The sequence below is a fragment of the Heptranchias perlo genome, unplaced genomic scaffold, assembly GCF_035084215.1.
Source record: "Heptranchias perlo isolate sHepPer1 unplaced genomic scaffold, sHepPer1.hap1 HAP1_SCAFFOLD_59, whole genome shotgun sequence".
NCBI lineage: Eukaryota > Metazoa > Chordata > Chondrichthyes > Hexanchiformes > Hexanchidae > Heptranchias > Heptranchias perlo.
The window spans coordinates 5703305-5729581 of NW_027139612.1; the positions used below are offsets into that span (position 1 = coordinate 5703305).

Sequence of the window (26277 nt, forward strand, 5' to 3'; positions counted from 1 at the left end):
TGCCTTTATCTGTTCCATTTCTTAAAGTTGCTGGCGTCTGATGATGTACACGCCTCTGCTCCCTCCATTGAACAAGAAAGGAGGTGTTTGACGTTGACGGGACCTGTTGGTTCTGAGCTCATTCTTTACATTGAGTGGGTTCGCGTCCTTCAACTTTAGCCCAGCGGTGAACTTCGCAGCAAACAAGTTCGACACCGTCTCACCGCGGGCACTGACTGCCATGTTTATTGTAAACAATTTTACAACACCAAGTTATAGTCCAGCAATTTTATTTTAAATTCACAAGCTTTCGGAGGCTTCCTCCTTCCTCAGGTGAACGTTTGTTGGAAATGACAAACGTTTCCAACAAACGTTCACCTGAGGAAGGAGGAAGCCTCCGAAAGCTTGTGAATTTAAAATAAAATTGCTGGAATATAACTTGGTGTTGTAAAATTGTTTACAATTGTCAACCCCAGTCCATCCCCGGCATCTCCACATCATGCCATGTTTATTGTTATTTCTTTCAGCCCTAAATAAATAGTGACCGTGATTTTAAATTTGCACTCAGTGATTTTTAGGTAGTCTCCTTTCAGTGTTTCAAAGGCGACCCCTAATTTATGATCGTCCGGCCATTTCACCAGCCGTGTTGAAAACAAAACATGTCTCTGCTTTTCGCGTCTTTTTTCGAAAGGCAAAAAATATATTTCCCGTGACCTCTGAAGGATGGACAAGTACAGTTCAGAAAGCAGAAGCAATTTCACCGAGCTTAAATCGTCTGACCACGTTAAAGGCGATATATACAGATATATATTTTTATATATATATATATATCTACAAGTAGTTGCTGTCTGTTTCTGTGGTTGTCTTTTTTCTGTGTGTGTCCATCTGCAGGTCGATTTTGAATCAATACCAGTATTCGTGTCAGTTTGTTGCATGAAATAAATGAGGGTATCAGGCGCTCCCCTCCCTGCCACTGGGTAGGGACTGAGTCAGGGTTTAGACAAAACTTCTGTTTTGTTTTGTGTGAAAAAGCAATTGAAACCTTCATTCGGGAATTATCCAGTCTCATGTGAGTGGTGAAAGAAACAATGACCCCGATGTGATGTGAACACGCAGCCTTTTGATCTGGAGTCAGACCTTTGCGCCACGTACTCTGAAGACAGGATCCTGGATGTTATTATATTTTTTGAATGTTTCTCAAACACCGTTTCATATATTGGTTAAATAGAAAGGACTTATCAAATCTCCGCCAGATCCCACCGGGTGTGAGACAGTCTTGGAAGCAGCCTTCACCCCCAATGCCACGCTGGCATTCATCGCCTGCTCCCAACGGACTGCATGAACAGGGCTGGGAGATATGGACTTTGTTCACATTATTCAGCAATGTGAATCGTTAAATATTTAATCATTTTTAATGGGGACAAGGTTTCAAAATGCTCCCGCCCGGTTTCGAACCGGGGACCTTTCGCTTTCTCGGCAAACGTGATAACCACTATACTACGGAAAACTGATGCTTCAAGCTCTGTGATATGGATATAACCCCTCAGCCAAACTAATTTCCGTATTACTGTCCAGGAGCTCATTTCACAGGGATACATTTACTGCGCTGTATTTAGGAAGGCTGCAGAGAAGGACAGGTAGCGATGGTCAGGCAGGGAATCCCAGAGCATCGCGCCGACACAAACATTTCACTGTTTTTTTCATGTACCTGTTATCCGACCGCAGTTTAAACTATTGCGAATGGCATGCGCAGATGATATTGTTCATTGAGTGTTTTCTTGCTCGAAACATCAGCCTTTACGGTTAACAGCCGAACGCGCTAACCGATTGCGCCACAGAGACCAACCGGTGCGGTTTCTTGCAAGATACACGAAAGCAGCGTGTCACCTGGCCAAAGTTTCATGTTGCAGCCACAGAAATGTAGTTGTCCATTATCAGTGTTACTTTTCCAGAAATAAAGGAAGGAACATTGTTTGTGGAAACATGGAAACGGTCTGATCTCGCTCACAGCATTGATATCACCGCCAACCAGCTCTCCTGCAACCGGCGCGCTAATCGCTGCTTTGTTTGTTACTTGTTAGCACTGCGGGAGAGCATTCGTCACACGGATTGCAGCGGTTCAACAAGGCGGCTCACCACCACCTTCTCAAGGGTAATTAGGGATGGGCAATAAATACTGGCCTCGCCAGCGACACCCACATCCCATTAACGAATTAAAAAAAATATTAATTTCAGATTCTGCATCAGTTTGAGGTGCTGTATTGGATAAAGCTGTTGTATTTGTTTGAGGTACTTTATTGCTTTGAGATACTGTATTAGATTGAGATGCTGTATTAGTTTGAGGTATTAATTTATGTTTCAGGTTCTGTATCGGTTTGAGGTACTGTATTAGTTTAAGGTGTTGTATTTGATTGAGGTACTGTATTAGTTTGAGGTTCTTTATTAGTTTGAGATGATGTATTAGCTTGAGGTATTATATTAGTTTCAGATTCTCTATCCGTTTCAGGTATTGTATTAGCTTGAGGTACCGTATTAGTTTGAGGTACTGTTTTAATTTGAGAAGCTCTATCAGTTTGAGGTGTTATATTAGTTTGGGGTATCTGTATTGTAAGGAAAGAGTTAGTCTTTATATTGAATTAATATTAACCTTTACCATTTGCCTCTTAAGTAAGGAAGTATAAATCTCTGTTGGGAGAATGAAACTACAATCATCAGACAGATTTGCTTCATTTTATATGCATGCATATGTTTAATATAGAGACGAGTAGATTCTGAAGTCCAGAAACTCTTGGATCGGAGCTGATATCATAATACTCATAAGTTTAATTATCCTTTTGATATAAACAATTCTCTGACAATCATAACAAGGCCTTTAAATCATTCAGAGCTGGTGTGTATGTGTGTCAGACAGCATTGTGTGCTATTCGTCTTACCAGCTTCACAGGGAAGCAGGAGAGGTGTGAGATATGTATGATTGCTACGTATCGTTCCAAGCTGACGCAGCAGGAAAGGGCTGTACTGGTGAGAGACAAACACCATTCTGCTCTCTGGTCAATGGGCAAGGCCATATGTTTTAACTAACAAGTTCCAAAGTTATAGTTATAATTAATGCCTAAAGCAGAACACCTGGCTGTGCCGAAGGAGCCTGTTTGCACCACAAGGCTGCATCTAGTGGAGGAGTGTAGTTCGGTGATGAGGGAAGTGATACTCTGATAACACAGAAAATGCTGGAAACCCTCAGCAGGTCAGGCAGAATCTGTGGAGAGAGAAACAGAGTTAATGTTTCAGGTCAATGACCTTTCATCAGAACCACGTTGGGCAGTTGTGTTAGGTAACAGTATGAAACATTGGAATTGTTTCACTCATGTGGGTTGATTTGGGTACTTTTCTGTCTTTGGAAGTTGAAGAGTAAAATAAGGGCTCGTCCGGGATTTGAACCCGGGACCTCTCACATATTTGGACAGACAACCCCGAAGCGAGAATCATACCCCTAGACCAACGAGCCCGTTGACAAAACCCAACGCATTAAAGAGCCAGCCGTCGTAAAACCCTTTTTGTTGGCTATCCTTGATAAGCAATTATGAGGACAGGTTGCAAAGACCAGACTTGCATTCCCTTGAGTGCAGAATATTAAGGGGTGATCTAATTGAGGTGTTTGGATTATTAAAGGATTTGACAGGGCAGATAGAGACTATTTCCTCTGGTGGGGAGAGTCCAGAACAAGGGGGCATAACCTTAAAATTAGAGCTGGGCCGTTCAGGGTTGATGACAGGAAGCACTTCTTCACACAAAGGGGAGTGGAATTCTGGAACTCTCTCCCTCAAAAAGCAGTTGAGGCTGGGGGTCAATTGAAAATTTAAAAACTGAGATTGATAGATTTTGGGGCTAATTCGGGAGTTTAATGACTTTGACATTTTTTCCCTGTGACTTGGACAGTTTCGATCGATGAAATATTCGTGAAAAGAGTCAGTGCAAAGAGAGTCAACAGTTCATGTTTTCCCGAGACACTTCCTTCAGAGCTAAGAACGAAAAGTTTCTCATTTCCATAGTGCAGCGGTTATCATGTTCACCAGTTACACGCAGAAAGTCCCCGATTTAACCTCGGAGGGAAGCATGTTGTTGGGACTTGCTCCCCATAAACCTCCAGGGTCGAGTTTGTTCATGCATGAAAGGGGCGACAAACCTTTTTAAATTTAACAACGGCTACACCAGATTCCTGGTATAATAAGCACTAAACACTTTTAAGCAGACTCCTAAAATACAGTATGTAAAACGGGAAGGGATAAAAGTTCATGACATACAAAACACAAAGATTTATTGACGTTTTAATTGTCACTTGGCAAACAAGTTAGCATTTCCTTCAGTGTGCAACAGAACGTATTAATGGCGATTAAAAAAACATTAAATGTCTCACAGACTTGAATTATTTTTGTGCAATGAACTATTCCCAACCACAAGGGAACACTGCATCAAACATATATATTTAAGTATATAATAAGTATATATATATATATATATATATATCTACATATATATAATCTATGCCATCAGTGGACCTCGTGGTGAAACGGTAGCGCGTCTGACTCTGGATTCTGAAGGCTGCGTATTTAAATCATGTCGAAATCACTACTTCTTATACCATTCATATCAGCCTGGATAATTTCGGAATCACTGCTTTTTAATAATAAACGAAACTTTGCTCACCAGTTCATTGTTCATTGCTCTCTGTCATTGATAATTGAAATGAAATATTAATCTAGCTAAGCCGGAGAACAAAATATTAAACAAGCGAAACAAATACTGAGCAAAATTATTTGCAATGTTTGGGGGGAAGTGCAGCTGAAAAGCAGAAGATCTGAATGGAATGATCAATGATTGAGCGGAATACATTGCTCGACTTGTTACTCGATTGCCTTCTTGCACAGCACCTCACAAACCCGTGACCTCAACCACCTAGAAGGACAAAGGCAGCAAGTACATGGGAATAACACCACCTGCACGTTCCCCTCCAAGTCACACACCATCCCGACTTGGAAATATATCGGCCGTTCCTTCATCGCCGTTGGATCCTGGAACTCCCTACCGAACAACACTGAGGGAGAACCTTCACCACACGGAATGCAGCGGTTCAAGAAGACGGCTCACCACCACCTTCTCAAGGGCAATTAGGTTTGGGCAATAAATTCTGGCCTTGCCAGCGACACCCACATCCCATGAACGAATGTAAAAAATCTCTGTGCTCCTCCAATTCTGGCCTCTTGCGCATCCCCGATTTAAATCGCTCCACCATTGGCGGCTGTGCCTTCAGCTACCTACGCTCTGGAAATGCCTCCTTAAACCTCTCCGCCTCTCTCTCCTTTAACACATACCTTAAAACCTACCTCTTCGACTAAGCTTTTGGTCACCTGTCCCAATATCTCCTTATGTGGCTTAGTGTCAAATTTTGTTTAATAACGCTCCCGTGAAGCACCTTGTGACGTTTTACTACGTTAAAGGCGCTCGACAAATGCAGGCTGTGTCCTCTGGTTATCGACCCTCCTGCCAATGGAAACAGCTTCTCCCCATCCATTCTATCAAAATCCCCTCATAATTTTGAATACCTCTATTAAATCTCCCCTTAACCTTTTTTTGCTCTAAGGAGAACAATCCCAGATTGTCCAGTCTCTCCACAAAACCCATCCCTGGACAGGATGCAAGGCGGAGGTTTGCAACCAGGTTTGCAAATTATTGCCAGTCGGGAGCTGGACAAATCGAAAGGAACCGAAATGACAAACAGCTTTGTGAATCTGTAGATACGCTTTGGGAAACGGAATTGGAGGCGAATAAAAGACTGACCAGACAGGCGGCCAAGACGCAGCTGAGTCGGCATGTCCCCCTGGAACAGTTACTCTGATGAAATTCAAAGGTCGGAGCCATTTAAAGCGCTCCCAGTGACTGCAGATCAGGGATCAAAACCTGACATCAGCATCAGGACGCTTAGAATACTTTTTCTTTATTTGTTCATGGGATGTGGGCGTCGCTGGCGAGGCCTGCATTTATTGCCCATCCCTAATTGCCCTTGAGAAGGTGGTGATGAGCCGCCTCCTTGAACCGCTGCAGTCAGTGTGGCGAAGGTTTTCCCACAGTGCTACTGAGTGACAGACAAAGCACCGGTGGGCGCGCCGGTTGCAGGAGAGCTGGTTGGCGGTGATATCGATGCTGTGAGTGAGACCAGACCGTTCCCATGTTTCCACAAACAATGTCCCATCCTTTGTTTCTGGAAAATTAACACTGATAGTGGACAATTGCATTTCTGTGGCTGCAACTTGTAACTTTGGCTAGGTGACACACTGTTTTAGTGTATCTTGCAAACACATGCATTGGGTGGTCTCTGTGGCGCAATCGGTTAGCGCGTTCGGTTATTAACCAAAAGCTTTGGTGGTTTGAGCCCACCCATGGACGAAAATTGCACCTTTTTCTTCCCACTTTCGGATTCATTGCCTCATTCTGATCGCCCTGAAGCCGGTGCCAGGTTTTAATTCCTGATCTGCAGTCACTGGGAGCACTTTAAATGGCTCCGATCTCGTAATCTCATTTCAAGTTTTCGAATGTGTGATTTGGCTGCAAGAAAACACTCTGTGAACAATGTCATCTGAGCATGCCTGATTCGCCATAATTTACACTGCCGTCGGATATCAGGCACATGAAAAACAGTGAAATGATTGTGTGGGCGCGATGCTCTGGGATTCCCTGCCTGATCATCGCCACCGATCCTTCTCTGCAGCCTTCCGAAATACAGCGCAGTAAATGTATCCCTGTGCAATCAGCTTGGCTGAGGCGTTATGTCCCGAACACTGGACTGCAAGCTTCAGGTTTCCGTCGTGTCCTGGTTATCACTTTCGCCGAACACGCGAAAGGTCCCCAGTTCGAAACCGGGCGGAAACTTTGTTCCCATTAAAAATGAATAAATATTTAACGATTCACACTGCTGATTAAATGTGAACAAAGTCCATAACTTGCAGCCCGCTGAGAGCAGGCGATGAAAGACCTGTGATATTGGGGGTGAAGGCTGCTTCCAATACTGTCCCACACCCGGTGGGACCTGGTGGAAATTTGGTAAGTCCTGTCTGTTCAACCAAGGTGGGATAAATGAAACGGTGTTTGAGAAACATTCATATTTCGAATAACATCCTGGATCCTGTATTCAGAGTGCGTGGCGCAAAGGTCTGACTCCAGATCAAAAGTCTGCGTGTTCACATCACATCGGGGTCACTGTTTCTTTCACCGCTCACATGAGACTGGATAATTCCCGAATGAAGGTTTTAATTGCTTTTTCACAGAAAAGAAACAGGTGTTTCGCCTAAACCCTGACTCAGCACCGACCCAGTGGCAGGGAGGGGAGCGCCTGATACCCTCATTTATTTCATGCAACAAACTGACACGAACACTGGTATTGATTCAAAATCGACTTGCAGATGGACACACACAGAAAAAAGAGAACCACAGAAACAGGCAGCAACGACTTGCATATATATCTGTATACATTGCCTTTAACGTGGTCAGACGATTTAAGCTCGGTGAACTTGCTTCAGCTTTCTGAAATGTACTTGTCCATCCTTCAGAGGCCAGGGGAAATATATTTTTTGCCTTTCGAAAAAAGACGCGAAAAGCAGAGACATGTTTTGTTTTCAACACGGCTGGTGAAATGGCCGGACTATCATAAATTAGGAGTCGCCTTTGAAACATTTAAAGGCGACTACCTAAAAATCACTTAGTGCAAATTTAAAATCACGGTCACTATTCATTTTGGCCTGAAAGAAATAACAATAAACGTGTCAGTCAATGCCCGCGGTGAGACGGTGTCGAACTTGTTTGTTGTGAAGTTCACCGCTGGGCTAAAGCTGACGCCGTTAAAAAGACGCGAACCCACTCAATGCAAAGGATGAGCTCATAAGCAACAGGTCCAGTCAACGTCAAACACCTCCTTTCTTGTTCAATGGAGGGAGCAGAGGCGTGTACATCATCAGACACCAGCAACTTTTACAAATGGAACAGATAAAGGCACAGATGCAAGTTCCAAATATTTTCAATGCAAAGTTATTTCACTTTATTTAAAGTGCCGTGAGGCTAAAAACGGGTCCCAGATGATTTGCGTTCACTCGTGACTTGTTTTCCAGTGTTTGTCCTTCAGGTTTGCAATTCAATTTGTATTGGATATTGAAGATATTTCAGGATGATTGCACAACATACCATGTGTAAAGCAACCATCTTGATAACTTCAATCATCACACACTCTACATCGACGCTGCAGAGGCCCCAGCACCCCTTTCAATATTGTTTTTCTTAACTCACAGTTTTCAAAGGGGAATTGGATAAACGATTGGATGGAAACATTTTCAGGGCTGTGGGGAAACAGCAGGCGAGTGAGACGAACTGGACAGCTCTTTCAGAGAGCTGGCACAGGCACGATGGGCCGAATGGCATCCGTATGGCGCTGTCTTATTCTATGATTCGATTAATAGATCAATTTCCTCCTTTCACTGAGCCTCCCTAAATGGAGCGCAGTAATCGTGTCCCTGTGAAATGAGCTCCTGAACAGTAATACGGAAATTAGCGTGGCTGAGCGGTTTGAAACTCTGGTTCGGCTCCTGGCAGGAAATTTCCTCTCTAAGTTTGATTAGTTTATCAATTATCTCCCCACTTTCGATCTTAAATGTCTTTACATATTTTTTGATCTCTTCTTCTGCTGTCATGCCCACAATATTAGTCTCCCTGGTAAATACTGAAGCAAAGTGATTATTTAATATTTCTGCCATTTCGCTGTCATTGCCTGTGAGTTTGTCGTGTGTATCCCTCAGTGGCCCTATTGCTATCCTAAACTTTCTTTGGCTGTTGATGTGTCCAGAATACTTTGCTTTTTTTGATATTCCTTTTTGCCTTTCTAATAGTTCTTTCGACTTCTTTCCCATTCTTTTCACATTCCCCTCTCTCCTTTATTGTCCAGTGTGGGCCTTTTTCTTTCGTTTCAATTTTACCCTTATTTCTTTATTCATCCCTGGTGTGTCATTTCTGGCTCGTTTGTTCTTGCTTTTTAGTGGGAGATATTTCTTCTGGACTCTATTGATCACCGTTTTAAATGTTTCCCACTGCTGTTCTATTTCTTTGTCCAGGTCATTAATATGTCAAACATTTCACCGTTCGAAACTTCTCAAGTCACATATCCATGACAAAGCCAGTTGCTTTTGTGGGAGGAGCAAATCGACTTGGCAGTAAAATCAGCTGCAGCCCAATCCACAAATAAAATATTTCCACGTAACAGTAAAGATAACAAATGTCAGAAGTGGGATTCGAACCCACGCCTCCAGAAGAGACTGCGACCTGAACGCAGCGCCTTAGACCGCTCGGCCATCCTGACGACCGATTTCATGTTTCATTCTGCATAATTTCTGCACTGTTGGCCAGTGAAAGCATCATAAAAGTTTAAAATGTTACTCACCCAACGTGGGGCTCGAACCCACGATTAAGAGCTTCGTGCTCTGTCCGACTGAGCAAGCCGGGCCTGAGCACAGTTCACCGCCTGATCTGTCATTGCAGCAAGCAGGAGAAAGACTCCATTTCGAATTATTGCAATCAATTCTGAGGGATCGGATGAACTGTCACTTCGAAAGTCACGGATGAATCAAGGGCAGTCAACATGGATTTGTCAAGGGGAGGTCGTGTCTGACGAACCTGATTGAATTTTTCGAGGAGGTGACAAGCAGGATCAATGACGGTAGCGCAATTGATGCAGTCTACGTGGATTTTAGCAAGCCTTTTGAAAAGTTCCCACATGGCAGATTGGTCAAAAAAGTAAAGGCCCATGGGATACAAGGGAATGCGGCTTGTTGGATCCAAAATTGGCTCAGTGGCAGGAAGTTAATGGCCGACGGGTGTTTTTGCGGATGGAAGGCTGTTTCCAGTGGGGTGCCGCAGGGCTCGGTACTTGGTCCTTTGATTTTTGTGGTATCCATGAACGATTTGGACTTAAAAGTCGGAGGCATGATAAAGACATTTGCGGGTGACACAAAAATAGGCCGTGTGGTTGATAGCGAGGAGGAAAGCTGTAGACTGTGGGGGTTCAGGCAATTTTCTGATAACAAAGCACTCAATCTATCTCTGAACGAATCTTGAACGAATACGTGTGTTTGACCCGGCACAGGCACGATGGGCCGAATGATCTCCTCTTGTGGACTAACATAATACGATGATACCAAGTGTTATCAGATGGAAAAGCAACACATTCCAAATAAGAGCAGAGAGAGGAAACTAGACTAACAGCAAAACAGCACGTTGAGATATTGTATTTGAGAAGGATAAGGAGGGATAGTTTATCATGGTGTTAGTCACATAGGGTATCAATTGTGACTTTGATAAGGACCATTTCATGCTGGTACTGTGTGTGAGTGTGGGATTCATTCTGTATCTGTCTGTCTCTGGTACTGTGTGTGAGTGCGGGATTCATTCTGTATCTGTCAGTCTCTGGTACTGTGTGTGAGTGTGGGAGTCATTCTGTATCTGTCAGTCTCTGGTACTGTGTGTGAGTGTGGGATTCATTCTGTATCTGTCAGTCTCTGGTACTGTGTGTGAGTGTGGGATTCATTCTGTATCTGTCAGTCTCTGGTACTGTGTGTGAGTGTGGGATTCATTCTGTATCTGTCTGTCTCTCGTACTGTGTGTGAGTGTGGGGTTCATTCTGCATCTGTCAGTCTCTGGTACTGTGTGTGAGTGTGGGATTCATTCTGTATCTGTCAGTCTCTGGTACTGTGTGTGAGTGTGGGATTCATTCTGTATCTGTCAGTCTCTGGTACTGTGTGTGAGTGTGGGATTCATTCTGTATCTGTCAGTCTCTGGTACTGTGTGTGAGTGTGGGATTCATTCTGTATCTGTCAGTCTCTGGTACTGTGTGTGAGTGTGGGATTCATCTGTATCTGTCACTCTCTGATACTGTGTGTGAGTTTGGAATTGATTCTGTATCTTGTCAGCAGTGTGTGTGAGAGTTTGTGATTAATTCCTTATATAAAACTGTGTGTTAGTGTGGGAATCTTTCGGTATCTGTCAGTCTCTGGTACTCCATGTGTGTGTGGGATTCATTCTGTATATACAGTCTCCAGTACTGTATGTGGGAGTTGAATTCATCCTAGATATGCAGTTACTCATACTGCATGTGATTGTGGGATTCATTCTGTATATACAGTCTCCAGTACTGTATGTGGGAGTTGAATTCATCCTAAATATGCAGTTACTCATAATGCATGTTAGTGTGGGATTCATACTGTACCTGTCAGTCTCTGGCACTGTGTGTGAGTGTGGGATTAACTGTGTGTCTGTCAGTCTCTTGTACTGTATGTGAGTTTGGGATTCCTTCTGCATCTGTGAGAGTTGGAGTCATTCTGTGTCTCTGTGTCTCTGGTACTGTCTCTGAGTGTGAGATTCATTCTGTATCTGTACGTAATTATTCTGTACAGATTACATTATGGCGTTCAATATTGTAGCTTTAATATCTCGATGTTTAAATAGTTTTACTCATTGTTTAATTGGTAAATATGGACATACTTTAGGATATGATGCTGCAGGTTTTAATCCGATAATTTGTGTGCTTTTTAGAGTACTATTAAATCTGTATCTCTGTGAGTACTGTTGTGGATATTAATGTATCTTTCAAACTGAGAAGGTGACATTTTTGAATTGGTATGTAATGTGTAGATCAGTCTGTAGAAATAGAATTGACACCGTATCTTTCAATCTAATATTGTATGAGATTTTTGGACTGGTATGTAATGTGTATCTCAGTCTGCACTAATAGAATTGACAATCTATCTTTAAATCTCATTCTACGAGTACATTCTGAACAAGTATCTAATTTGTTTCTCAGGTTTACTATCTTTCAATATTTCTCAATCTGATACTCTACCTGAGTTTTGGACTTGTGTGCAATTTGTATCATATGATACACTTTTCGAATGGATATTGCATGTATTAAAGTCATGTGTGAGAGTTCTGGGCCAGTATTCAATTTGAATCTCGGGGTACATTATTGGGATTCATTCTGTACCTTTGAATCGGGTACCATGTGTGATTTCTATCTGGTATTTAATTCGTAGCTAATTTTGCTCTATTGTGAGATTGACACAGTGCCTTTCACTCTGAGAGTGTGATTTTGGACTGGGATTTTTGTATCTACCTGTCAGCGGGACTGAGTTAGGGGGAATGGAACAGTGCCAGCCTCACCTACTCTGCTTGACTGTTGGATTGAAAATGTGTCTCTGGAAATTGTGATCAGTGTGGGACTGACTACTTCTGCTGTCTGAGACTGTGGAACTGATGACCTGTCTGTGTCTCTGTGCTCTGTGAGTGATAATATACCGACTGTGTGTGAGAAGGAGCTGGCTGCACTGTTCCTTCTGCCTCGGGCGGAGGAAGCATCACATTTATTCTGGATCGTTCAAGGGTTTGCCTGGAGAAAGAAAACTATCTCTTGTTACTCAGGAACACGTGAGGTAGAAAATACAGAAGTGATCAGTTTAATATCTCTGTTAATGATCATTTTGAATATCCACAAATGAAATCCAGTGATACAAACAGTGTCAGTGTCTGACTCCACTGCATTACTGCAGCACTCAGCTTCTGCATACCAGATGTGTTGGGCTGTTTTACAACAATTTAATGACATCCAGACACGGCCCAACCCCTGCACCGATCCATGAATGGGACGACCCGATGGGGCAGGGACGTTTGTCCAGGTCAGGTTTCTAATCCCCTCTCCCATGGGACTAACCGTTCAACGGAAACCAAACAGCCGCTGTTTAAAATGTGAGCTTCACACTTCTCAGCTGAAGCCTGCAATAGATGCTCTTTGTATAACTCCCCACATCCTTACTGTCCGGCTCTGTTTCCACTCTTCACTATCCAATCACAATAAATAGGGTGAGGCTGGAAATAAACCAGGGCCATTCATTACTGGTTTGGGGAGAGAAAGCAGCAATGATTTTAATAGCAGGTTCTTCCCATTCTCTCTCCCTTCCCCTGGACACACCCTGTACACACACAGCCCGAGAATGACCTCTCCCTTCCCCCCTCTCAATCCATGTTCAGGGACCAGTTCCTGATCCACTCCGCCTCTTACAAACAGCCCCCGGACTCCCCCTGACCTTCCCCCGGATTCAATGCCGATGTGTGAGCCCATCTGCGGACACGGTCCCGAAGCGATGATCTGCTGTAACGAGGCTGCTCTTTGCTCCCTTCCCCCGGGGGCCGTGATCTCTCCATTCCCGGCTGTTTTAAACCATCTTCTTCCGCTCACTGAGGGAATGGCGCCCACAATTCCCAATCCAAAAATCGATGGAAACTTTCCCCAATTGGAATTTTTCCGAGTCTGAGCAAAGGAAGTGGGACTGGGGGAAAGGTCAGAGGGAATGGGGTCCACAGGCAGTGCAGGAACAGGAACCCGAATGGGAAACAGATGGGATTCCACCAGTGCCTAACGCTGGAATCCAGACTGACTTTACAATCTCCAACTATTAAACTAGATGTTTCCATCCCTGCTGTTTCTCTAGGGGTCTTTTGATGGTAAAGAGCCTTTCAGAGATAAAGTGAGCGGCTGTGAAATAAGCCAATGGATTCTCTTCATTAATGGCCCCGATAATGTGTGACTGAGAGAGGATTTCTCAAACCAATCCTGGAGAAACATGGGAGGAAAGTGGGAGTCGGTGTATTTGCTGGGACCGTGTAGGGTTAATATCAGGCAGCAACAGTCGCAGATTAATTTAACCGGAGTGAAACTGTAGGTCACTGAGAGTAATATCGAACAGCCCTGAGCTGTAAAACTGCAGATAGTACAACAGGCATTAGAGGGTTAAATGTGACCCATTGTTTCTGTCCCTCTCTGTACTGTCCCTGAGTGTGGGATTAATAGTGTTTCTGATCCTTGTACAATATCAGTGAGAGATGTGATTGCATCTTCTGTCTCTCCAACGCGATCTTTCTGGATAAAATCGCACTTTCCCGGTCAGTCTGGAACTAATACTGTTAACGTCTGTCTGTCACTGTGTCTCACCGCTCTCTCTGTCTCTCTCACCGTGTCTGCCTCCCTCTCTCTCTCTGGTGCTGTATATGAAGGTGGATACTGTTATTGAGCGTGATTTGGACACAGATCGGAAGTGTAAGACTGATACTGTCTCTCTCTCTCTCTATTGCTGGACATGAAAGTGGGATACCGTCTGATATAAAATAGAGAGAATGAGATGTCCGGGCCGGGCCTCACTGTAACTGGGGATGTTTCGGCTCCAGTCCCAGTTCATGGTCATAATCCTTTCACAGATTCAGGTCGAGAGTCTCTGTGAGACGGTAACACTGGCGGAGAAACTCCGCGTCATAACTCAAACCCCAACACATGAGATTCTCCAAATAAGCTGCAATAAGGTGTTTGTGAAACGCTGAACCCGTCTGGGAGGGGATGTGTGGGGAGATAGAACAGGGAAACAGACTGAAATGGAGGAGCCGAGTTGACTTGTTGTTGAATGGACTGTATTTAGGCAGGAATATTAACGATTTCTCATTGTAACGGGGATTATTTGAAAGCTTCTGGTTTTTGGGAATCCTTGAATATGAAGCCCGGGTCTGTCAGGGTTTGTGCGGAGCGCTGAGGTTCGGTTCTATTATCGATAAACGGTTTGAAACTGTCGAATGGAGAGAACTGGAGGTGGAGCTGGAAGATCAGAGGCCACTCTCCGCTCTGTCACTCTGACTGTCTCCTCCCCTCCCGATTTCTCTGTTTAATCCCCCATATGGAACCAAAGCGGGTCGGTGGACTCTAAACACGGTTTACTCGTTAACAGGACGAAAGGCGAGTCATGTTCCTGATCTCCTGGGCACCAGGCAATTCACTGTTATTTGTTTCTGTACAGAGTTACATTTCAGTGATTCCCCAGTGAGTTTGATGCGTTATGTAAATAATCCAACAAAATAGAACAGAAACGGAGCGAAGCGCTGAATTCCACAGATGTAGAAAGGTTATTCGAGCAGTTCTGGTGATTCTTTACGAGCCCAGCATGGCAAGTAGTTTAAATAAATACAAGAAACCTGGTGATGTGTGGGCTGGGATCTATAAGTCACCGTTTAAAGTACCGGACTGTGGTCACTGCCCCGACTCCAGTCCCATTAATTCCTCATCTCGTCCACAACGAAACAAAAGCAGCTCAAAGCCACACTGGTAGCATGATATTCGCGTTTCCCTTCAGACAGTCACCAGTCCTTTCACAGATACAGAGGGTGGCTCTGAAAAGAGCCTTTACATCGAGTTACATTGAACCTACAGCACAGAAACAGGCCATTCTGCCCAACTAATCTATGCCAGCGTTTATGCTGCTCATGAGCCTCCTCCTTCCTTACTTCATCTAACCCTATCGGCATATCCTTCTGTTCCTTTCTCCCTCATGTGCTGATCTATCTTCCCCTTAAATGTCCCTATGTTATTTGCCTCAGATACAACCTCGTAGTTGCAAGTTCCACATTCTAACCACTCTCTGGGTAAAGCAATTTCTCCTGAATTCCCTATTTGATTTATTAGTGAATATTTTATATTTATTACCTGAAGTTTTGGACTCCCCACAAGTGTAAACATTTTCTCTACATCTATCCGAACAAACCCTATCATTATCTTAAAAACCTCGATCAGATCAACCCTCAGCCTTCTCTTTTCTTGTGAAACGAGACCCAGTCTGTTCAGCCTTTCCTGATAAGAATATCCTCTCATTTCTGGTATCATCCTTGTGAATCTTGTTTGCACCTTCTCCAATGCCCCTATGTCTATAATATGGAGACGAGACCTGTTCGCAGTATTCCAAGTCTGGTCTAAACAAGGTTATATACAAGTTTAACATGACTTCTTTGCTTTTCAACTCTATCCCTCTAGAAATGAATCCTAGTGTTTGATTTGTCTTTTTATGACCTGATTAACCTGGGTCGTTACTTTTAGTAATTTGTGTATCTGTACCACTAGATCCCTTTGCTCCTCTATCCCGTTTAGACTCTTATTATCCAAGCAGTGTGTGACCTCCTGATTCTTCATTCTGCAAGTTTATTAATGCCCTCTTGCATTTTGATGCTTTCTTCCTTTGTATTAACTAAATCCCCCAAGTTGGTGTCGTCCACAAATTTTGGAATTGTACTTCCGATTCCCGAATCCAAATCGTTAATGTAAATTGTGAAGAACAGTGGTCCCATCACCTGGAACTCCACTTCCCACGTTTTGCCACTCTGAGTAGCGACCCTTAACATCTATTCTCGGCTTTCAATTTTGTACCCAACTGACCTGACTCCACGTGCTCCGAACTTAGCCATGAGTCTACAATGTGGTACATTATAGAAGGCCTTCGGAAAACCCAAATATATCACATCTACTGCATTAAACTTGTCTACACTTTCTGTTCCTTCTTCAAAGATTTCAATAAGGTTGGTCCTGTCCTTTGGGTTATCAGATTAAGCCTTGGCCGGTTTACTTGCTCTTGGAGCTCACAATGCTGGTTTTCTCCGGCAGCAGCACGGCCTGGATATCGGACAACACCCTGAGCGATGGTCACCCGTCCCAGCAGCTTGTTGAGCTCCTCGTCGTTGCGGATGGCCAGCTGCAGGTGTCTGGGGATGATGCGGGTCTTCTTGTTGTCCCGGGCCGCTTTGCCGGGCAGCTCGAGGATTTCAGCCGTCAGATACTCGATGCACAGCAGCCAGATAGACCGGGGCTCCGGCACCCACACGTTCAGCATAGTTCCCCTTTCGCAGGAGCCTGTGAACACGGGTAACAGGGAACTGCAGTCCGCCCCGGGATGAGCGAGACTTGGCCTTGGACAGAGCTTTACCGCCGGTTTTTCCTCTTCCAGACATTTCCACAATCTCACAAACACTTTCACAAAGAATGAAGAAATCCTCCCGCACTCGCCCTTCTTATACCTTCTGGAGGATTACAGTGGGGGCACTTGTGATGGGTCTCTCTCAGAGTGTTTACACTGCCCGCTCACCCTCACTGATATTCTATCTTTGAACTGCTGTAATATTGTCCTTTAGTAATATTGCTGCTCCTCCTCCTTTCCCTATTTCCCTGTCCTTTCTAAACATCTTATAGACTTGAATATTAAGCTGCCATTCCTGTCCAGTTGGTAGTCAGGTCTCTGTAATGATTTAATGTAATTATTTAACTTTACTCAACGGCTGATGTGAGCTGTGGTAAAATGTATTTCCAGCTGGTCAAGTATTGCAGGGATCGACTGTCTCTTCAGTCCGATATCAGGTGAAGAATTACTGGCTGGTGTGGAATTTCCATTGATTGGGGGTTGGTTAAATCTACTGGGCGGAAACAGGAACTGCAACAGAGCGAGAAAGGATCCGTCAGAAACCAGTGAAAATGAAGAACAAAATCCAACAGCCTGCAGTGTCTGGTCAGGATCTGATGCTTGGGAACTATTTTATTGTTGATTGTTTTCAGCGATGGTGGTATAGTGGTGAGCATAGCTGCCTTCCAAGCAGTTGACCCAGGTTCGATTCCCGGCCATCGCAATTAAGTGTGCTTATTAGTTTATTTCCATCAGAAACTCTGAAGTTTATAATCGAATTTGATGCAGTTCAGTTGGATATTGTTTCCAAAACATAATCGGGTGTAATTATAGTAAAATGTTTTCAACCTTCATTTCTTTTCCCCATAGAAGGAAAAGAGGAAAAACATGCTGGAAATACTGAGTTACCACGGGTCTAATGAGAGTGAGGAAGGGAAATGATATGATTGCCTTTATTGTCAGGGTGTTGGAATATAAGAGTAAGGAGGTCTTGCTGCAATTGTAGTATGAGGAAATATTGTGTAAAATTGGCCAATTTTCGGTGGAGTTTAGATGAATGAGAGGTGATCGCATTGAATTGTATAAAATTCTTAGACGGCTTGACAGGGTCGATGCTGAGAGTCTGATTCCCCTGGCTGGAGAGTCAAGAACGAGAGCTCATCGTCTCAAGATAAGGGGTCGGCCATTTCGGACCGACATGAGGAAACATTTCTTCACTCAAAGGATTGTGAATCTTTGGAATTCTCTACACCCCAGAGGGCTGTGGATGCTCAGTCGTTGAGTTATATTCAAAGCTGAGATCGATAGATTTTTGGACTCTTGGGGAATCAATGGATATGGGGATCGGGCGGGAAAGTGGAGTTGAGATCGAAGATCAGCCATGATCTTATTGAATGGCGGAGCAGGCTCGATGGGCCATATGGCCTATTCTGCTGCTATTTCTTATGTTCTTATGGAAAGAGCTTTATTTCCAAGTGCGCTGATGACAATAATTTATGATGTGGAGATGCCGCTGATGGACTGGGGTTGACAATTGTAAACAATTTTACAACACCAAGTTATAGTCCAGCAATTTTATTTTAAATTCACAAGCTTTCGGAGGCTTCCTCCTTCCTCAGGTGAACGTTGTTGGAAATTTCCAACAACGTTCACCTGAGGAAGGAGGAAGCCTCCGAAAGCTTGTGAATTTAAAATAAAATTGCTGGACTATAACTTGGTGTTGTAAAATTGTTGACAATAATTTAGGTAGCACAGTAAACATTGTAGATGGGAGCAGAAATTTGCAAAGTGACATTGATAGATTAAGTGAGTGGGTGAAACTGTTGCAGATGGAGTTCAACGTGGGGAAGTGTGAGGTCATCCCTTTGGACCATAAAACGATAGGTCAGTGTATTTTCTAAATGGCAAGAGGCTGGGAACTGTGGGGGAGGAGAGAGATTTAGGGGTCCATGTCCAGAAATCACGAAAAGTGATTACTAAATCACTAAAAAAGTGTTAAAATGGAGGTTACATTTTGATCTTTATCTCAAGGGAATTGGAATAAAAAGCAGTGGAAGTTATGTCATAGTTATACAGAGCTCTGGTTCGACATCATTTAGAGTACAGTGCTCAGTTCTGGGCACCGCACTCTCTATAATGGCTTGGAACGAGAAGGGGTTTTTCATTAAAGGAAGCTCACTGAACTGCAGGGTTTTTGAAGAGTTACGCTCAGGAATGGGAGCGGAGCTCATTTACTGCTTCACACTGTTACAACACATTGAGGAGAACAGCATCAATGAAGAAAAAGGGAATGAAATGAAATGTGTCACACAGTAACATCTCGCTGCTCTGTCTGACCATTTTAGTCGCTACTTCCATTCAGAGGGATTTGAAAATTTGAAGGAAAAACGTTGGGTGAAAGATCGTTTTGCTTTCGAAAACCCTGAATCAATAATGAGGCTAAACTTGATGCCTGAGCAAGAGCACGAGCCGGTGCGACTCACCTGTGAGCACACTGAAAACAGGCCACAAGTCATTCAGTTTGTCATCTTTTTGGATCAGTGCTTTCAAAGAATATCCTCTGTTATGAATACTGCTCTGTTGTTGCTGCCGTTCACAACAACCTACATGTGCGAACTGGGATTTTCGACTTTGACAAGGTTAAAAACAAGAGAAAGAAACGCAACAGCGCACCTGATATGCGTGAAGCACTTTCATCCTGTGATCCAGATTGGAACGAGATCATGACCAACTGACAGACCCACCCCTCACATTAAGGAAGTGAAACTCAACCTGATCTTTTACTGTATTTATACTGCATTTAAAATGGTTTTCAAGCAACGTCGGTGTCTAATTTTAGTTATTACTTGAAGTGAAGTGAAGAGCGAACATGGACTGACCTTTATTGGGATTTGATGAAAACTCCAGTCTGAAGTTATTATTGTTTGGGGTCCCTGGGGGAAGTGTTTTTCTTCCATTATGTCACGAGAAAAATAGTTTGAGAAACTCTGTTCTACATTGTACGGTCAGTGTCTGTTCAGCAAACCCGCTCTGAATTCCTCAGTCTGTGTTTCCAGAAACGGTTCTGTGGGCGACGCGCGCAATAGAACACTGACCCACAACCTGCGACTAATGGCGGCCGGAGGCCCCACGATCCACCGCGCCCCAGAAACCCCTCTATCTCTCCAAGGCGCTGATTGCACCGGCCAGCAGCCCTTGCCGCGCCTGCGCATTGCGCCCCTTCGAATGGAGATAGACTGTATTCTACCGCGCGGGGCATTCTGGGTTATCTCATCCGCCATTGTAAATCCCTCTTGCTGATAATTCTGTGATTGGCGAGGTTTGTCAAATCAAAAGCAAAATAATGCGGATGTTGGAAATGTGAAATATAAAGAGAAAATGCTGGAAATCCTCAGCAAGTGAGGCAGCGTCCGTGCAGAAAGAAACAGAGTTAACGCTTCAGGTTAGAGATAAGGTATCGTCAGAACTGGAAGAAGTTAAAGTTTTAACAGTTTTAAGCAAGGAGAGAGCCAGGGAAAGGTGGGGGGAGGGAAAGAACAAAAGGGAAGATCTGTGATAGGGTGGAGGGCAGGAGTGATAAAGCGACAAAAGGGATGATGGTGCAAGGGGAGGAGGGTGGTAATGGATCAAGTAAAGAAACAAAAGATGGGTCGAGAAGAGCTTTAAATGGTTCCAGTCAGTTTGATGTGTAAAAGAGACTGTGAGCCGAAAGAAGCACATTTGAAGCGGAGAGAGAGGGACACGCTGTGTAACCGGTTGCAAACACTCACCCACAGCCCAAACACAATTTGTTTCCCACTTGGCGCGAAACAACAATCCATGCTTTTGATTTTAAATAGTTTCGATTCTAATTTGTATCATGTTTCTCCAATTGTATTTCCCAACTCAGATTCAAGGCCTCCAAACCAACCCAAATGTTGGAGATGGTGCGATGGGTTTGGATTTCAGCAGAGAGAGGAGGGTGAATGTGTGGGACGGGGATTTACAGTCTGGGGGAATGAGCAGGAAGAATGTTCCATAGAAATTCAATTTGCCTGTTCTGAATTTCTATCCTGTATTCACAATGAGGACTTTTGTTATCTATTTTACAGGGTATTACAAGGGGAGGATTTGCAGACAGGAAACTCAGACCAAACATCACATCAAGATCTGACAGTCACTCAATTCACCAGCACCTGAAGATCATCGGCCTTTGAACATAGAAGGAGAAATGTTCATCGGTTCTGTCTGTGGGAAAAGATCTCAAACATCAGTGTAACTGGAAAAGCACCGAGACACACACACCCGAGTGAGAGTGTTCCAGTGCACTGACTGTGGAAGGAGCTTTAACCAGTTCCACAACCTGAAAAAACATCGCATCATTCACAGCGGGGAGAAACCGTACACGTGTTCTGTGTGTGGACGAGGCTTCAACTGATCATCCAACCTGAAGAGACACAAGGACACCCGCACCATGGAGAAACCGTGGAAATGTAGGGACTGTGGGAAGGGATTCAGTTACCCATCCCAGCTGGAAACTCATCGACGCAGACACACTTGGGAGAGGCCGTTCACCTGCTCCGTGTGTGGGAAGGGATTCACTCAGTCATCTCACCTGCTGAGACACCAGCGAGTTCACACTGGGGAGAGGCCATTCACCTGCTCCGTGTGTGGGAAGGAATTCACTTGTTCATCCAGCCTCATTGAATATCAACGTGTTCACACTGATAAGAGATGTTTCAAATATTTTGACTGTGACAAGAATTTTAAAAGCAAAAATGAGCTGCTGAAACACCAAAGCACTCACACTGGGGAGAGGCCGTTCAACTTCTCCGTGTGTGGGAAGGGATTCGCTCAGTCATCCCAACTCATTGAACATCAAATTGTTCACATTGATAAGAGAGTCTTTAAATGTTCTGTCTGTGAGAAGAGCTTTAAAAGAACGGGGGATCTGCTGAGACACGAACGTATTCACACTGGGGAGAGGCCGCTCACCTGCTCCGTGTGTGGGAAGGGATTCACTCGGTCATCACACCTGCTGAGTCACCAGCGAGTTTACACTGGGGAGAGGCCGTTCACCTGCTCCGTGTGTGGGATGGGATTCACTCGGTCACCTCACCTGCTGAGACATCAGCGAGTTCACACTGGGGAGAGGCCATTCACCTGCTCCGTGTGTGGGAAGGGATTCACTCGGTCATCACACCTGCTGAGTCACCAGCGAGTTCAAACTGGGGAGAGGCCGTTCACCTGCTCCGTGTGTGGGAAGGGATTCACTCAGTCATCACACCTGCTGAGTCACCAGCGAGTTCACACTGGGGAGAGGCCATTCACCTGCTCCGTGTGTGGGAAGGGATTCACTCAGTCATCACACCTGCTGAGTCACCAGCGAGTTCACACTGGGGAGAGGCCATTCACCTGCTCCGTGTGTGGGAAGGGATTTACTCGGTCATCTCACCTGCTGAGTCACCAGCGAGTTCACATGTGACTGCAGGGGTTGGATTCTGCTGTTATTGCTGTTGTTAATCACATCCAGGACTGAACCATGCTCATTCTGACAGTTGGGGTTTGTTTCTGATGTTAATAACCCCAATCACTGGGCTGGAGTTTAATATTCTGTACAAGTGTCAAATAAATCAGCTTTCTTTAAAACACAGTGTTTCTAGTCCTTGATATCTCGATGATAAGAGAAGCTGATCGAGGAATTATAATGAAGTGAGTGGAATCCATCTTAGTTCCTCCACCTTTTTAAAAGATGGATCTACAAGATGACCAAGTCTGACAGGACAGAAAATTCTATTATATCACAGGGTCCACTTCAATCAGCCTGAGCAGATTTCCACGACCCTTGTCTGAAAAAGAGCTTCCTGATTTCAATCCGAGACACCCCAGCTGTAAATTTAAGGTTATGTCCTCTTGTTCTGGATTCCCCCACCAGAGAAAATAGTTTATATTTCTACTATATCGAATCCCTTTATCATTTTAAATATCTGGATCAGATCATCCCTCAACCTTCTGAACTCAAGGGAATGCAAACCAAGTTTATGCAACCGGTCCTCATAAATGAACCCTTCAAGCCCCAGTATCATTCTGATGAATCTGCATCGTCCCCCCTTCAAGGCCAATATATCCTTAGTGAGGATCAGTACTCCTGACGGGCTCTGACGAAGGCTCTGTATAACTGAAGCATCACTTCTTCTCCTCTCTATTCCAGCCCTCGAGATAAAGACCAATATTCCACTAGGCTGTGATTCATTTTTGTATCTGTGCACTAGCTTTTAGTGATTTCTGCACATGGTCATCAAGCTCCCACTACACTGTCCCATCAAACACTCCCAGGACAGGTACACCACGGGTTTCTACAGAGTAAAGCTCCCTCTGCACTGTCCCATCAAACACTCCCAGGGCAGGTACAACACGGGTTAGATACAGAGTAAAGCTCCCTCTACACTGTCCCATCAAACACTCCCAGGGCAGGTACAGCACGGGTTAGATACAGAGTAAAGCTCCCTCTACATTGTCCCATCAAACACTCCCAGGGCAGGTCCAGCACGGGTTAGATACAGAGTAAAGCTCCCTCTGCACTGTCCCATCAAACACTCCCAGGGCAGGTCCAGCACGGGTTAGATACAGAGTAAAGCTCCCTCTACACTGTCCCATCAAACACTCCCATGGCAGGTCCAGCACGGGTTAGATACAGAGTAAAGCTCCCTCTGCACTGTCCCATCAAACACTCCCAGGGCAGATACAGCACGGGTTAGATACAGAGTAAAGCTCCCTCTACACTGTCCCATCAAACACTCCCAGGGCAGGTACAGCACGGGTTAGATACAGAGTAAAGCTCCCTCTGCACTGTCCCATCAAACACTCCCAGGGCAGATACAGCACGGGTTAGATACAGAGTAAAACTCCCTCTACACTGTCCCATCAAACACTCCCAGGGCAGATACAGCACGGGTTAGATACAGAGTAAAGCTCCCTCTGCACTGTCCCATCAAACACTCCCAGGGCAGATACAGCACGGGTTAGATACAGAGTAAAGCTCCCTCTACACTGTCCCATCAAACACTCCCAGGGCAGGTACAGCACGGGTTAGATACAGAGTAAAGCTCCCTCTGCACTGTCCCATCAAACACTCCCAGGGCAGATACAGCACGGGTTAGATACAGAGTAAAACTCCCTCTACACTGTCCCATCAAACACTCCCAGGGCAGATACAGCACGGGTTAGATACAGAGTAAAGCTCCCTCTGAACTCTCTCCTCCAACACCATCACCTCAAATTTCCATCTTCAAGCCTCGCACGAACCCGACTCGGAGATATATCGGCCGTTCATTCATTGTCGCTGGGTCAAAATCCTGGACCTAACAGCACAGTGGGAGAACTTTCACCACACAGGACTGCAGCGGTTCAAAAAGAAGGCCCCCTCACCACCACCTTGACTAGGTGATGGGCAATAAATGCCGGCCTTGTAGGTGACGCCCATATCCCCAGAGTGAATTTTACAAAATTCGACCTGGAGAAAATAATAGAATGGTGCCTTGCTCGGGTTAGATGAAGTAGGTCAGGAACGAAGTCTGCTCGTGTCGAGCATAAACACTGGCATGGACATGTTGGGCTGAATGGCCTATTTCTGTGCTGCAAATTCTAGGTAATCCCACGTAAAAACGTGACCAAAAATGGTGATAAGGCAATTTACAGTGGTCAATTGTGATTGAAAAGTGTGACCAAAAATTGGAACAAAAGCAGGACAAGGTTGAATCAGAAGATTATTGATAATAATATATATATATATATATATATATATATATATATATATATATATATATTCTTTCCCAACAGTTGAACAGGTTGGGGATTGATTCTCTCATGATCACTGACCTATCTCAGTCACTCTCACACCATCACTGAAAGGGACTCGAACCATTTCCAGGGTCATCCATTATGAACTTATACTGGGAGATTCCCGTTCTGTTTGGACCCAGAATGCAGACAGTTTGAAAGCTGTAGGACTCCCCAACTTATGCCAGTCGCCCATCTCTGTAAAAATAGAAGTAACTGTTCTGCTCCCACACATCTCCCTGGCATGTCATGGTCATGACTTGTCCTTTCCAATACTTGACCAACTGGACATTAAGGATCGACTTTGGTTTTGCGAGAGGATCTGCGGTAAAATAAAAAAAAAAAAAATGAGGGAAGGTGTGCAGGAACAGAGAGGGTTCATATACGTAAATCTTTGAAGGTGTCAGGACAAGTTGGTGAGGCTGTTAAAAAGGCATATGGGATCCTGGGCTTTATAAATAGAGGCATAGAGTACAAAAGCTAGGAAGTGATTTTTAGTGAAAGGGAAGGAGGAACTTCAAACATTTACAATCACCAGGGAAAGGGTTCAGAAAAAATATCAGAACTAAAAGCTGACAAGTCCACAGGACCTGACGGACTTCATCCTTGGGCCCTAAAAGAAGTGGTTGCAGAGATAGTCAATGCATTGGTGTTAATTTTCCAAAATTCCTTAGATTCTGGTAGGGTCCCATCAGATTGGAAAATAGCGAATGTAATTCCTCTATTCAATAAAGGAGGGACACAGAAACCAGGAAACTGCAGGCCAGTTAGCTTAACATCTGTCACAGGGAAAATGCTAGAATCCATTATTAAGGAGGTTATAGCAGGGCACTTATAAAATCTCAGTGAAATCAGGGAGAGTCAACAAGGCTTTGTGAAAGGGAAATCGTGTTTGACTAATTTATTAGAGTCCTTTGAGGAAATAACAAGCAATGTGGATCAAGGGGATCATGTGGATGTGGTGTAATTGGATTTCCAGAAGGCTTTTGAAAAAGTGCCACATGAAAGGCTACTACACAAAATAAGAGCTCATGGCGCAGGGGGTAACATATTAGCATGGATAAAGGATTGGTTAGCTAACAGGAAACAGAGCGTAGGTATAAATTGGTCATTTTCAGGTTGGCAAGGTGTAACTAGTGGAGTGCAACAGGGATCAGTGTTTGGGCCTCAACTATTTACAATCTAAATCAATGACTTGGATGAAGGGACCGAACGTATGGTTGTTAATTTTGCTGATGACACAAAGGTCGGTAGGAAAGTAAGTTGTGAAGAGGAGACTGCAAAGGGATATAGATAGGTTAAGTGACTGGGCAAAAATTTGGCATTTGGCAGATGGAGTATAATACGGGAAAATGTAAACTTGTCCAATTTGGCAGGAGGAATAGAAAAGCAGTACATTTCTTAAATGAAGAAAGATGACAGAATTCTGGGGTACAGAGGGATTTGGGTGTCCTAGTACAGCAATCAAAAAGGTTTGACTGCAGGCACATAATTGATTAGGAAAGCAAGTTTAATGTTGTCATTTATTGCAAGGGGAATGGAATATAAAAGTTTAGATGTTTTGCTACAGTTGTACAGGGCATTGGTGAGACCACATCGAGAATACTGTGTGCAGTTTTGGTCTCCTTATTGAGGAAAG

General features: G+C 44.2%; 3 non-coding genes across 3 annotated transcripts; 1 reads left to right on the top strand and 2 right to left on the bottom strand.

The window, feature by feature from the left end:
• Positions 1–3396: 3396 nt before the first annotated feature.
• Positions 3397–3484, bottom strand: trnap-cgg (transfer RNA proline (anticodon CGG)). Its single transcript is given in 2 exon segments — positions 3397–3432; positions 3449–3484. It is a non-coding gene; the product is annotated as a tRNA-Pro (tRNA).
• Positions 3485–9290: 5806 nt separating this feature from the next.
• Positions 9291–9373, bottom strand: trnal-cag (transfer RNA leucine (anticodon CAG)). Its single transcript has one exon. It is a non-coding gene; the product is annotated as a tRNA-Leu (tRNA).
• An 8099-nt stretch (positions 9374–17472) lies between these two features.
• Positions 17473–17544, top strand: trnag-ucc (transfer RNA glycine (anticodon UCC)). The gene has a single exon. It is a non-coding gene; the product is annotated as a tRNA-Gly (tRNA).
• The last annotated feature ends 8733 nt before the right edge of the window (positions 17545–26277 follow it).